Source organism: Rousettus aegyptiacus, unplaced genomic scaffold, assembly GCF_014176215.1.
Source record: "Rousettus aegyptiacus isolate mRouAeg1 unplaced genomic scaffold, mRouAeg1.p scaffold_m13_p_6, whole genome shotgun sequence".
Classification (NCBI taxonomy): Eukaryota; Metazoa; Chordata; class Mammalia; order Chiroptera; family Pteropodidae; genus Rousettus; species Rousettus aegyptiacus.
In genome coordinates, this window is record NW_023416309.1 from 108,926,566 (window position 1) to 108,942,395 (window position 15,830).

A 15,830-nucleotide genomic window follows, 5' to 3' on the forward strand; every position below is an offset into this window, starting at 1 on the left:
ATCACGGAGCCCTTTATCAGTTGTCCTTAGTCCAATTTTTTAAGAAGATAAAAACAACCAGTTTCATCTCTTCACTTCTTTCTGCAACGATGATGAATTAGGGGCCTATTGCGGCCCACTCTTGACCCAAGGAGGCGGGAATTCAACCCCTTTCTCAAGCTCCAAATGTCTACTGCATCCTCCCTTTTAAACTCAGCTAAGCGTAAGGTCATCTAGTGTCCCACCGCTCTATTCATTCATTCTTCGGCCAGAGGACTCAATTGCCCAAGGACATCCTGCGAGACAGCACGGGCCACAGTTATTGGGCAGAGCTCTCGTCCTCGTTGACTGTGGTTCCGCATTGCCTCTTACCCTTTCTACTTCTATATTCTATTTCACTGCGTTGCAGACGTATCTTCCTCTCCCCCGAGTAGTTGCAGCATAAGCGTCCCTCTTCTCTTGTTCCCTAACTCAAAAGCACATGTCCAGAACCCCTCCTGGGCAGGTAAATGCACCTTTTGGGGTTGTGAGATCTTTATGTGAGGCTGAGGAGTGGAAGCCGGCAGCCTGGCAGCTCTGCCGGGCAGTGGAAGCCGCTGCAGTGGGGAGAAAGGAAGACCACAGGAGGCAAAGCCTGCCTTTTCTGATGACTGGTCTAAGGCTTCTTACTTGAACTTTTGGTTTTATAGTTCTATAAAAGGCAGCTGACAAAAGAGATCCCGTTTCGGGAGGGTCCAGCTGGCCGGGCAGAGCTGGGCGGGGCCGCCCGAACATTTGAAAGCCGACCTGATTTTCATCCATGATGTCAGAGAGGCATGGGGTTCCCAGTGAGCCAGGGGGAGAGAGAGCAGACAGCCCGGGCCCGCGCCCGCCCGGTGCCAACAGCAGCCTTCAACGCTGCCTTCCTGGCGTGCCTGCGGGAGCCTCCTCGGAGACGCTGCGGCGTTTGGAAGGGCAGCGCCCTTGCTCAGCTCGTGGGCGTCTGCCGGGGCAGGAGAGCCGTGCGCCTCCCTCCTCAGGCCCCCCACGTCCTTGGCCAGCCCTCCGTTCCCTTTCGCTTTAATGGTGGATGCAGGGAGCCCGCAGGCCGGCTGCTCCGAGGCCCACGTCTTTTTACAGCCGCCACTTCTGGATTTGGGGGGCCAGTCTCTGCTCCCTCCTGTGACTCAGAGGCAGATGCTGGCCCATCATGCTGCCCAAAAGGAGAAAGAGCGTTGGGGGAAGGGGGGAGGGTTGTTTTTAATGAAATCCAATTTGAAAAAAAAAAAATTAAACTCTTTTTTTTTTTTTTCTTTTTTGGCTAATTCACATCGAAATACTCCCATCGCCCAGCCCAAGCCCTACCGTTTCCTGTGGACAAAGCAGGTCGGCTGGCCAAGCCCTCGGGGGCCGGGCGAGAAGCGACAGCAGCAGCCGCCCCCTCCGCCCTGGCTCAGGGGAGATTCCTGCTTCCCAGTCAGGGGCAGGCTGTGCGGCCAGCCCCGGGGAGAGGGGAGAGGCCGGGAGGAGGGAGAAGGGACGGGAGCCCGCAAGGGCAATCGAGGGGGCGCTGGGTGCTCGTTTCACAGTTCTCCCGAGGTCGCAGAAGGGTAGGGCCTTTGGCGGCCCACAGGTCCCACGTGGGTGGGTCTAACCTGCAGGCCAAGGCCAGGGGAACGGGGATCCAACAGGACCCCGCGTGACACTGCCGAGCGGCTCGATGGACCAAAAGCGTCAACTCATCGAAAGCGATCGCGCTGCGCGACCCGAGTCTGTCCCCCCATTTCCTCGGCTTTTCTTTGTGCTGCCCAGTGACACGCGGCTCCGACACTCACTGATTCATGCAGTCGTCGGTGTCATTTCCAGGGCCTGCCGCGTGCTAGACGGACAGACAGACTTTCAGTGAGGGAGCGTGAGGCTCTTTTGCCGCAGCTGCCCCGGGGGGCCAAGGCAGGTGCTGATTTCCTCTGTACCGCAGGACGGTGGCCCGCTGATCCTCGCGGCCCCTGTTTGAAGGTGCACGGGGTGCCGAGACCACCCCCCCCCCCATAGGAAAGGGCTGGACCGGAGATAAATTTAAAGAAATCTCCCAAGAGAGTAGAAATGGGGGTCTCCTCTGCTCACAGTGAGGACCCCGCTGCCAGGCTGCTCACGCCTCCCGCTCTTTTTTTTTTTTTTTTCATTTTCTTTTGCTCCTTCGCTATTCATTAAATAGTCACCGAGCCGCTGGAGACCCTCTTCCTTATGAGGCATCGCTCTATATTAACGGATTCAAAGTGAGTCCAATGTAATTTTTAAAAATTTGCACCAAGAGCTACTCAGGGGCTTGGCAAAGGGGAGAAAGGGTGGGGGTGGGCACGATGTCTCCTCCACCTGTCACATGAATCCTTTGCTTAAACGACATCTCCCTTTCAAAGTGCTCTTCCGTGGTCTCATTGACCCTCGTCGTGGCCCTAGACGGTAGGACCAGCGGAACCGTGCCCATCGTAGAGATGAACGAACCATGGCTGCAGGTACGTAAGTGACTCTTTAGGGCCAGATATTTAGTTATTGGCATGTAAAGAACCTGACCCAGGACGTACGAGCTGCTTTCTCAGGACTCGCCAGCAACCGTACCAAACCAGGCCCGTGGAGCTCCATCGGGAATGTTCATTTCTCTTCCTTTTTTTCCAGTTAATACCATTAGAGCGTCTTAGTCAGTTTAGGCTGCTATAACAAATCACCATGGGCTGAGTGACTTAAATAACGTGCATTATTTCTCTTGGTTCTGAAGGCCGGTAGGTCTGGGGTGCCGGAGGATATGGCTCCTGGTAAAAGCCCTTCCCGGTGTACAGATGGCCTTCTGTGGTATCCTCACATGGTGGAGAACAGAGTGAGCACAAGAGAGCAAGAGTGAGCACTCCCTCCCTCCCCTTCATATAAGGCTCTAACCCCGTCACAAGGGCTCTACCCCTGTGACCTGATCACCTCCCAAAGTCCCCACTTACCAACATCATCGCACTAGGGGTCAGGATTACAACATGTGAATTTGGGGAGAGGGGGTACTCAAATGTTCAGTTACTAACAGGCCGAGCTAAAACTTAAAGAACGTTCTAACGGGTCCACACCTTAATGTTGCCTGGATTGAAAGTCAGAGAAATGGCAACGTGAGAAAGACTCAGGCCACCGCTGCTGGCTTTGAAGCTGGAGAAGGGGCCGTGGGCTGAGAGTCACAGGCAGCCCTAATCTAGACGAGGCAAGGAAACGAATTCTCCCCCAGACCCTCCAGAAGGAACCAGGCCTACCGATGCCTTAATGTTAGCCCAGAGAGACGCTTTGTGGACTTCTGGTCTCCAGAACTGTATGTAAGGTAATAAATTTATGTTTTTGTAAGCCACTGAGTTTAGGATAATCTGTTACAGGAACCAAACAAAACTAATGCAGATGGAGAAGCTTCGGTCTGGATAACCCTGGCCAAGTTCCAGTGGTCGCGTTCCAAGCATATCTGTGGGTTAGTGGACTGTGCATGAGAATCAAGACACACAAAAAAATGGCCGTGAGAGCTTCAAGGATTGCTCTTTCTGATTAATTCCTTTAGGCCACTAACAGGGGCTCCCTTTGCTGGGGCCACACCATGGTCAGTGAGTCTGGCCCCTCTCTGCTTCCCTCCATCTTTTCTCAACAGTGACTGCCCACAGAGGCCGGTGCCAGCTTCCAGGGCCCAGCCGTGGAGCACATAGACAGGGGAACGTCTCTGTAATGCAAGTGACCTCATGGCTCGCATTTATTGGCAAAATGCAGCTTCGACAAGTCACCAGGAGTGAAAGAAACCACAAGGTCCAGGGCTCCCAAGGAGGCCAAGACCACAGACACCAAACAGGACAGCTGGCTGGGCCCGTGCAAACGCCCTGCGCCGGGACGTCACCACCTCCCTGTGGGCAGAGGCCCTTCCGATCTGATGCTAATCTCGACAGTCGCGTAGGGATTGCCAGTGATCAGGGTCCCATCTGGGAGACTCACAGAACGACTCCCAGCAACGTGAGGATGAAGATGCAGAAGCCTCCGGGTTCTTGGAGTGGCGGGCCGTGCGAACAGTCTAGGGGTCAGAGCCAGAGAAGGGCGCAGGTGCTTGGCAGATAAACTATAAGCCAGAAAATGCCTCCTTGCTTCCTTTTTCCTTTAAAGAAATTTTTTCAGCTTCATAACATAATGAGTACTGGTTAGCATCCGAAGGTCGTTCTCAGAACAACATAGGAAAAGAGTTCAGGGCCCTGACTACTTCTCTTCACTGCTTCCTGGTTGGAGGACCCCTTAGCCTTCCTAAGTCCCATCTTTCTCCCCGGAAAGGGAGAGATAATAATAGCAACCTCATGGTGTGATTTGGAAATTAAATAAGTCGATCATTAAAAAATGACTAGCATATCATAGACAATCAATCAATAATTCCCTTGTTTTGCCCCTTCTTGTCTACATTAGATTAAGCTGCACCATTCATACTGGCCCCGATTCCCCCACCTGAAGCCTAACCTCCTGACTTCAAAAATGACTGTGATTTAAACAGTTCCCAAAATGGCAGAAACTATCATGTTTTAAAAATGCACAGTGAGAGCTAGAGATTCCACAGTCTCCCCTGGCCCCTGCCTTTCTGATCCACTCCAACCCTCTTGCTGTCTCTCTGTCCCCAGCAGCAGTGAAAGAAACTGCGTCCTGTCTTCAGCTTAGGAATAATACAGCTCTTTGCAGTTTCTCCAGACCATTTCGTCCATGTCACATGGGTGGCGTTCAGGAGCCTTTTCACCGAAGATACTTATTCACTAAAGTGTTAGTGTTCAGATACAACGTCATGCTATAAAAAAGATTAGTCACTGGGTCCCCAAAACACATTCCTTCCCTCCTCCCTTGTCTGTCACAAGGATGCCATGATGGTTTCATCAGGGAAATATGTCCCAAAGACTTTTAGCTCCAGGCCTATGGTGACACAAAGCTTGGATGACAGAACGCCATTCCCACCTGAGAACTGGTTTCTTGGCTTAGGTGAAACCAACTTCTAGGAGGCAGAAAGCCAAATCCTCGGGCCATGCCCTGAGTAGGCATTCCCTTCGACCGTGTTCACCTGTCCAGTAAGCCTTCTCACTGGAGCAGAGATGACTTTTATCGATGCCCACGGCCCCTGAACAGGAGCAGAAGCATCTGTAGGCTCCTTTCAGCCCATCAAATGGTGCGTTCTCTGACCTCTCGCAGAATCACCAGAGGCAGGAAAGAAAGACTTCCCGAAGCTTCTGGCGCTGGTGCGGGCTCCACAGGCAAGACCAGCGTGATCTGCCTTCACGGTCTAGCTCTGCTCAGCCACCTTGGGGGGCCTTCTCCGGGCCTCAGTTTCTCCTCCGGGGAATGACAAGGGCAAGATCACATGATCTCTATGGTCTATTCACGTTCTCAGGACTATTTCCCATTCCTCTCATTTTTAATATTACGGTGATACCTTTTCATCCCAGGCTGTGAACAGCATTGAAGAAGTACCTAGAAAAAATACTTTTAGTGTATTCTTAAGTGCGTTTTATTTTCATTGCCAGCCGTTATCATGTCTGTGTGGAAATAGTTCGCGAGGCAAGTAGAAGTCATTAGAAATAATGACCATTAGACAATCGGTCAGTGAACATTTTAATAAGTGCCTCCCTGGGCTGGCTCCTTGCGCACAAACCAAAGACAGACAGAGCCTCTTCCTCAAGTACTTTACATTCTAATGAGAGAAAACAGGCCATAAACACGGAGACGAAGACAACAACATGATGAATGCTCTCGGGGAGAGAAAATTGGGCAACGTGATAGAAAGTAATTGGGAAGGTGTCTTGGCTAGGCTGGGTCATGAGAAATTAGAGGGAAGGGAGTGAGCATTTCACGTAGAAGAAGCGAAAGCTCACGGGCCTGGTGTGCTTGGAAGGCCAGCAAAAGCCCAGAGAGATAAGTGAGGGCCAGATCCCCTCCTAGGCCAGGCTTCAGAGATGAATTTTGAATTGAAGGATCTTAATGATGTGAACTGAGCTGTTAAATTCCGGAGGAGTCTACGTAATTCTAAATGTAAGTAAAGTAGAATAATTTGTAATCGCGTGTCAGTGGTAGAGTCTGGGAGGTGGGAGGCCGTGAGCAGATCGGAGGCTCATTCCCGGTGGATCTGGCAAGTCATCCTGGGAGGTTATGGGACGGCGGCAGCTGGTGAGTGGGCGTGGAGAATGCCCCAGGCTCACCGTGTGCTTGGGAGACGGAGCGGGACAAGGGAACGCAAGGGGAGGAGATAGGAAAATTCACCTGGGATGACCTTGGAGGAATATGGGACTCTGGTGCGGATAAAGACGGGAACAAGCTGGGGAACCCCAGTTTCTGAAATTGAGGATGAGACGTTTGTAACATGAGAGAATTACGATCAGCACAGACTCGTCTCCACCCCCCACTCCCCACCCACCTTGTCCACCCCTCATGCGGACCTTGCACCGAGGAGACTAGCCTGAAATTAGACAAAAGACTAATTTCCTCTGAACTTCATTTCCCACCAACTCTTTCCTAGTGAAGAGTCAACATGTCTTCATATTTTTTTCTTGCCTCGACATATGTAATTTTCTAATTATTCCCTACTCATTCTAATTTATATAAGAAAATCTTTAGTGTGTTGGTTAATCACAAAAAATAATATTTAGAATAACTCTTAGTATTTTATCTACTTATTTCTAGTCCTCTCACATATACAAGCATCGGTGGAATAATACTGCAGATTCAGTTTTCCGCTCTGATTTATTTTCACTATGAACTTTTTCTATAGCATTTATGTGTCATAAGCTTATTAATTTAATGACTGATCTTATCCTTTTATAAGGATATGCCAGTATTTATTTAACTATTTCTCCATTATTTCACTTTTAAGAAGTACTTGGGATTCGATACATGTTACTACCGTGTAACGGGTCTTCTGCATAAAAATTCGTAGGTACTGTTACATTGAGTCTCCACAACAGCCCTGTGATTGACTAATATTTTCAATTTCTGTTTTCCAGATGAGGAAACTAAGGCTTAGCAAGGTTTGGTGACTTGCACAAAGTCATCCCAGCCAGTGAGAGGCTGAGGCGGAGCTATTATTATTACTTCAAGGGATAGTCTCACCTTTACACATTTATGTCTGCAAATAGGTTCTCAAGACAGCTTCTCAGAAGTCGAATTTCTGGTTCAAAGGGTGTGAACTCTGGAGTTTTTAAGATTCTAATGTACATTGCCAGACTGCTTTATGGAGCCGTCCACACCATGACGCCCTTTCTCCAAACGCAGTTACGTGGTTGTGGTTAATTTCGCCGTTCTTTGATTGCTCACTTAGGAGGCTGAACTTCCATTTGTTCATACGTGGATCACTTTGCATTTTTCTTCAGTGAACTGTGTGTTCATATCCTCTGTCTACTGTGAAATGGGCCTTTGTCAATAAATTCGGAGGGTCCCTTTGTGTACTTAGGGTATTGTTCTTTTCTTTGGTGTACTCACGTGGAGTGTTTCATTTTGTCCCAAATTTGCTATTTGCTGCTGTCTGCCTTTTAATTATGATAGGTCTGCCTGCCTGCCTTCCTTTCTTCCTCCCTCCTTCCCTCCCTCCCTCCTTCTCTCTCTCTCTCTCTCTCTCTCTCTCTCTCTCTCTCTCTCTCTCTCTCTCTCTTTCTATGTAGAGCTGAGAGCAGCAGAGTTTTCTGTGAAGGGCCAGAAAGTAAACATTTTAGACTTCAGGGCCGTATGTTCTCCATTGCAACCACTCAACACTCTGTGGTAGCCAGAAAGCAGGAATAGATAATACATACACTAATGGGTGTGGCCAGATTTGCCCCATGAGTTGTAGTTTGCATACTCCTGATGAAAAAAAAAATTAATCTTATGTTGGAAAATCCACCTACTGCTCCCCTTTGAGATTTTCTCCACAGCTTTAATACCCATATAACCCAGATACTTGAGAGACCCCTCCTGTCCTGTAGAGACTGCCGAAAACCCACCCAAACTCCAGTTTGGGATGCGGTGACGTTCAGCATCCTGCTCCTTCTAGACGTTTCTTCTTCTTCCCTTCACACACAGCACAATGTCTTCCTTTGCTTTACTTCCTTTGGCTTCTCTTTTTCTCTCCCTAGCCCTTCCTTGCTGGGGTACCAAGGAGATTCTTCATGTCTCCCACAGAGCAATGTTTATCGCTCAGCCTCCTTCATGGTCTCTCCTCCTACCCCAAACACATTCTCCAGCAAATGAGTTCCATTCATAAGTGAAGTTGTGGTGAATAAAATTTTCCCCATCTCATTATACGTAGACAAACTAAACCAAGCTCAAGATCAGAGATATATCCATCTATATTTTATTTTGGCTTCTTTTTCGTGCATTTGACTATTTAGTCCTTTTGGTCTTTGTATTGTGGTGTACACTTCGAGAAATGATGCCAACTTTATTTCACATAGTTAACCACTTATCCCAAAAATAGACTTGGGTATATATAGAAGAGTAAGTTTATGATTAAGTTTGGCATTCAGAATTAGAAGAGAAGGAATCATTAAATGATGCTGGGACATCTCTGTTCATTCTCTGGTATCAGCTCTTCTACCACCGCCAGGCTGTTTTGATTACGATATATTATAACAGCTCTTTAAAAAATGTCTTGGCTGCTTGTACCATTTCTGCTTCCAGATGCATCTTAGATTTACTTTTTTAAGGGCCCCTATAGTCTATACTATTAAGATTGTTATTAAAATTATTTAAATCATAATATATATAAGAAGAATGCATATCTTTATACCATCTGATCTTTGACTAGGAATACCTATCCCAATCTCATTTCGTACCTTTTTAGTAGAATTTTTTAGTATTTGTCATAAGTGGTGTCAAAAAAAAAAATTCTTATTTTTTTTTTAATTTAAATCGAGAATCATTAACTAGGAATGGATGCCATAGGAGAATTCACTAGCATTTTCATGCATGATTTTTACATTAATAATCATTAGCGAGAGGATTTTTTATTTCCTTCTATAAAAAAATCCCCATAATTTTTTTATTGGGTCTTTGTTCTCTCACTGTATCAGTCATCTTCCTTTTGGCTTTTCTCACTCTCTTAAAACTTTTTGTCTGCCCCTTGGGAGTTTCTCAAGTTTGTTCCACATGACTAATTCCACTTTCTACAGTGTCAAGTCTATTCTCCAAGACAGACATTATTTCTAACATCGCAAGTTCTATTGCTTTTCGGTTATTCTATTCCTCTTCAATATCTTGTACATTCTCTGTTAATTGACTTTGTTCCATTCAAAAGATGCAAAAATGGCTTGACATCTATGAAACGAAAAGAGAACACCAGAACGAGTAACCCAGTTAAAATGAAAAAAGATCGAGGAACAGGGAATTGGTGTTGTTTGCTTTAATTCTGCTACTTCCTGTAAGAGCCAATTACGAGAGGTATGCGTCTCCTTTCATTTTCAGGATAAAGTTCTGTTTTCTTTGTGTTTGACCATTCATCTCCCACGGGGGTGATGTTGACTTTTCTCTGTCTCTCCATCTCTTCCTCTCTTCGACTCTCTCTCCCTCTCTTCCCCTCTACTTATCCTAGAAGCAAGAGCGTTCCATTCAAAAGCAGTGTTTGCAAACAGCTTCTGCATGTGGACTCTTTCTAGCTCTTCGCTTCTGGGCTGATTGAAACTGTATCTTACCTGGAGGGTAAGCTGAAAAAAAATAAGTGAATCCATAAGTCAATGAATGTAAAGCGGCAGGCTAATGAACACATTTCCTGAGCCCTGTCTCCAGAAACCTGATAGAGATTTCTGCCAAGATGTTCATAACTGAGACTTCCAGGTCTAAGACTCCTGTGCCATCAGCTACCTGGTGACAATTGTTAAATGCCATCTCCGAGATGTCAAACGTACACTCCATAAGGCTGTGCAGCGGAAACACGCAGAGCCATGGGAGCTTGCCAGAAGTGTGGGAGACAGATACACTCTGCTCCATAAATCTCATTTCCAGGCGCAAGAGATGCAAGCAGTGACTCAGCCGGTGACTCAGTGTTTCCCAGCTGTGTGGGTGCTGATCACGTGCGTCTCAAGGTGAGACCTGGGCCACAGGGCACTGAGGATTAGTCCTAAACAGCACAGGAGCTTGGGAGAGGCCAGAAGGACCCCGGGGAAGAGGTCCTAACTGTGCCTCTTCGGAATCTAGCTATAGGAATGGTGGGATTAAGATGGACGGAGCAGAGGGAATGACGAAGCCCACACAGGCGCATCGAGACCCTGTCCGGCATTAAATCATTCCTCAGCATCACGTAACAGTTAAGAGCTCCAAGTCTGCCTTGAACGTTGCAACGTCTGCTAGTCGGTCATTTTAGTTCACTTCTTCGTCAAGGCGTGAGGGGGCGTGCGAGCTCACCAGCTCGCCATGGGGCAGGGCCAGGTGTTGCGTTTTGGCCAGTGACCTGTGAGCAGAAGTGATGTATGTCATTTCCGGAGCGTAACTGCTCCAGTGTTCCCAGATGGTGAAGACTGGAGTAGGTGAGGTCTCCCTCAGTCTAGGGCTTTGAGTAGCTGTGCGGGCCTGTGGGATACACGAGGGATAAACTTTGTTTCTTTAAGCCATTGAATTTGAGGGCTATTGTGTGGGCTTTGAGGGTTACTGATTACCGTGGTGTAACCTAGATTCTTCTGACAAATAGAGTCTCTTATTAACTGCATGTTCATGAGCTACTCTCCGAACCTCTCTGAGCATTCTTTTCCTCATCTGTCAAATAGAGAAAATTGCAGTGCTTGCCGATAAGACGGATAAAAAATACATTGCCAACCAATGTATCTAGCGTATAATGCATGTCTTGCAAATGTTACCTCTTGGCCTCACTTGATTCTTCATGACATAGAAAGTAAAATGAGTGTCTGTCAAATCATCTCAACTTCTATCTGAAAAAAGAATGAGAGACAGAGAGAGAGGAAAGAGAGAGAGAATCCTTTGGAAATGTTTCTCATTTACAGAGCAATTAATGGGATCCTCACCAAAACGGCCAACACTTTATTGCCCAAGCTGCACCTGCCAGTGTGTCCAAGGTCCCAGGAGATCTCAATTACTCGAGCCATTTCAGATAAATATCTAAGGAGAGTGAACGTTCCGGCTCCCAGGGACGGCGTTTCCACACGTCATTCCTCTCCCTTGTCAATAAGTTCCAACATGGCAGTGGCAGACCTCTGGGAAAGCAGGATCGCTTTCTGGAGGCTCTTCCCTGTTTTCCCACAGCAGGGAGGGAAGCCGACTCAGGGTGTGGCGTCCCCACCTGCCTTCTCCACACACACATTCTCCTTGGGATGTCTCAGCATACCAGAGGTGTGGTTAGGTGAGTATCACTCCACCCAGGAGGTGTCTTCTTGGCCAAGCCTCATATGACCCAAACTCTCATAAACAGGACTGTGTGGTAGGAGGCATGATGGAGATATATTTAGAGACCATCCTCTCCCCCAGCAGAGTATTGGCTATGTCTGCCAACAACAACCTACCTTCAATAAAAACACCTTTTTCTAAGCACTTCTTTGAAGGTACCCTATTCGAGTTTTCCCCTCGCCCCAGAAGGCTTCTTGGATGAGGGGCTGACACCATCCCAGGCTGGATGTGGTGGTAGAGGACCACAAGACATCCCAGCACGAAGCCAGGGGAGGCCTCACACTGAAGATGCAGGGTGCTTCCCTAGGGTCACGCCACGAGAGCCTCCTTCCCACAGGCGCTGCTTAGTTAGGCTTGTCCCAAAAGTAATCACACAGAGTCGCCAATGTCCCAGGACAATTAATGCAGTTCTTCAAAGCTAGCAATTACAGTCAAGCGCAAAATCTAAGCCCCTTCTCTAGTGGGGTTCGTATTGCACGGACAGCTCTCTCCAAACCCATACCCACCCCTCCAGGAAAAAACACAAACCTCCCATTTCCATCCAGGTTGTATTGTCAACATCCTCCCCCATACCAGTCTGTTCTCATTGAACATGACCCTGAAATTTTTCTAGCCAGCGAACATCCAAAGACTGATCTCAAGAATTAAAGGAGACAGAGCCACCTGTGAAGTTGGGAGCAAAGTCATGTGTGTGTGTGTGTGTGTGTGTGTGTGTGTGTGTGCACGTGTGTACAAAGCCTATATTTAATAAATCTTTCAAAATGGCAGAGTCAACAATGGAATGGTTAGATCTCGGACAGTCTTTTTCAACCTTACTTCAAAGAAGCAACAGTTTTTTAGATTCTTCACAAAGGATGAATGGTACTACTGCCCTGATTCTATAAACACTGGTGTTTGAAGGATGGTAAGATAACCCCGCCCGCTCTGCTACTGTTCATCTACACTTGGCCTCTTGTACATATGTGACCCTCCACTCTCGTCTCCTTTATTAAAGGAAGGGAGAAAATAGTGATCTTCGCCAGAAGTCTGGACCAAGTTGAAATATGTCATTAGTTAAGACCAGGGAGCCTCCAGTTGTGAGACTCTCCAGCCCACCAGCCTAGTTCCCATAGGAAAATGGATGAGGGGCCTGAGAAGAAAAAGAGAAGGGAGGCTCATTGGATATTTGTGTGTTTCTCGATGCTTTCTCAGTCTCTTAATTGTTTAGGAAATTCCACTGGAAGAAGGCAAATTAATACGAAATTAATTTGAAGACATTAATTTGAGGACATCTAAACCCAGTCAGTCCAGAAACATCCTGAGAAGGTAGAATGAGAAAGATCTACTTTTGTTTCTCTTCGAAATCCTCATTTTCTTACCTCACCCATAATGCCTCCAAGATGCTATAATATACAAAATAGTAATTAATAGGCTCTAATTTCTCTTCTAGTTCTAAGACTCTTTAACTCTAGATTTAAATAATATTAATAAGATCATTTGACTCTCCGGTTCACAGATTAGCAATTAGTCATTTGACCTTTCTCACTGAACTCCCAGTAGCAGGTCTCAAAGATAAAAAGAACTTGGTTCTTCCTTATTAATACTGTTCCTCTAAGGTTAAATTACTGCAATGGATGTCTGTAATTCATAGAACTTATTAGGAAATCCCAGGTAATGAGCCTCCATTAATCCAATATGGCCTTTCCACAGGCCGCCTTTATGGTCCAGTAAGGAAGTCACATCCCTTTCCTGAACTTCCTGCCAGTTGACTTTACAAACGGAGCCCCCATTACATACAACATCTTGTGATTCGCAGCTAAAAGGTGGCATGCCTGTGTAGATGAGCTTTTAGCTACGTTGAGTCGTATCACACGGGTACACATTTTCAGATGGACAAGCAGTCTTTGACTTACAGAGATTATTCTCACTTATATTCAGATCCCCGTATTATAAATAATAGGCACCGATCACCTATTGTGAGCGGACAACAATGTTTGCTTTGTATATTTCTCCCACAGTAGTTTAATATTTTATCTATTTCTGTCTTCTATCCAAAAAGCCATCATGCTTAAAGGAAACATAAAAAAAAAAAAAAAAAAAAAAAAAAAAGCTAATGGCAAATGTTCTCACCCTCCAACCCTACTCTAGATCCTTAAAGTTACAGGGAGCTGTCCCATCTGAGCCTCTGTCACCACCACGTCCACCACCACCACCAATTTGCAGAGGACTGTAAATCATTTCTTTCCACACTGAAACTACAACTGACAACTGCTGAGAGCATATGCCAAAGGGTGTGTCATAGCCAAAGGCAGTCAGAGTCCCTACAGGAATCCTGTTCTCAGACTCAGGGACCCTGAGATACCACTGGAATTTGCCTAAAGGCCAGAATCAATAATCACAGAGTTCCCAGTGGAAGGCTCAGGATTTCCTCCACACTCCCGCAGCCTGCCGTAAAATATGCTTCTTGCAGGAAGATGCCGTGGATGTCAACAAAGGGGACCCAGAAATGCTCTACCTGCCATCAGCCGGATTCTGCTACCCACAGTGGCACTGTACTTACATTATTGCTCACTTTCTGTTTTATAATTGAGGACTCTTTCTCTCTCATCCACAGCACTGTTTGAAATAGTCGCTTTCACTATCCATCCTCCTCTATGAAGAGTGCTTATTGGTGACATCCTCCACTTTCTCTATTTACTTTTACTTGACAGTGGGTCTTCAGAAAGTACCTAGAAACCAGAAATATCACCATCACAGAATTCTAGGCAAGTTTGAAGACAGGAAAGCTTGATTTAATTTGGTGTGTTACATCAATTTAATGGACGGGAAACATGTTCCTGAGATGGAATGAGATGCAGAAAGAAATCAATCGGACAACTGACGAAGAAAGCAGACTTCCTTCCAGGTCCTTCCACGTTGGTGGAGTCGGAGTTATGGTTCAGTTTAGAGTAAATCTCCACTGCATCACCCGAAAGAGATTAAAAAGATGAGAACGCTAAACAGAAGTTTTAAAAATAACCTAAATTGTATTTTTACAATTTCAAGATCCAAATTATCCAACTTGGGAGGATTCTGATAATTTATATACAAACATTCAAGAAAGGAGAGCCTTCTGGTGATACAAACAGCTGATTAGTACTCCAGAGAGTCGAGACATCGAAGGTGAATAAGACTTTACCGAAGTTAAGCAACTTGGCTCAAGCCTTAAGAGCCAAGAGAGGTACTTAGAATCAGTCCTGAATTCTCAGTCTGCAAGAGTTAAGACCCAACACTCTGGTGAAGTACACAGCAGGTGTAAGGTCATAGCCAACAGCTACTTAATACATGCAAAATAGCTTCTTTGCTTACCCAAGTAATGTTAGATGTAACAGGGGACGATAGTAGAGTGTTAATTACTATAGTAAAATAATAGAGTGAAATAGAATACGGAACACACGAATTGCTTACTTTTCGCATCTAGTTACCGCGCACCGCATGGTCAAACTGAAAATGTCGTGTCCGCCAGTATTCCATTGTAGCCCACCCCACGTCCTTAATTTTTGTTCCTACCACACCCTCAGCTTCAGCGGTCACCTATATGCCGTTGGCTGATAACTCTTAAATCTACGTTTCCAGTCACTGTATGTCTGCAGTTTTAGGAATGCAATTCCATCTGGTAAACATCTCTATTTAAGTGTTGACAAGCACCACAAATTCAGTGTCTTCAAAGCCAAAATGAAGGCTGCTGCACATCAAGGGACGGGAGGACCCCATGATGTACTTGATGTACTTAGTAAGGGAAAGTCTGCAGTTCAAAAAGCATCCTAATCCTTAGCCCTCCCGTCATGCTCTGCAGGCTCTCTCATCTCCGTTCATTCATTCTTCACCAGGTACATGGGTCTTTCCGTTAGTTCACTAAATCCAGCTCATTTCAACCACACGGTCTTCACACTTGCTGTTTGCTCTTTCTAGATGGTTCTCTGATCTTTTCCTACTGAATTTCTGATAAACACATGCATCTCAGCTCAGATGTCAGATCTTCTAAGAGGAATTTTTCGACCTAAAAGACACTTCTTTCCTGTGCTTCATTCTGCATCGTTCAGTAGACCCTGCTCTGTGGTCTTCAATCTCTGTAATTCTTATTCACTTAAAATATTTTTATTCCTCCCATCATGGGAGAAGGAACTTTTCCTGCCTTAGTCACTACTTCCCCAGAACAGCATTTGGTGCGTAGTAGGCATTTGTTAAATGTTTGCTGAATGAATGAGTGATCGAATGACTCCATGAATCATCACCCCCACAGACCTATCTCCCTTATCTTTTCTCTACCTTGGCAAATGTTACCGCCATCCACCTAATTACTCAAACCAAAATCCAGAATTCGAACTACATACTTCCGTCCTCAATTCCATCATAAAATCATCAAAAGAAAAAAAAAAATACCTTCTGAAATATTTCTCAAATCTAACTCCCCCTCACTGCCGTTGGGTTGCTCTCCTAGTTAAAAGATTCCTCTTGGCTCACCATAA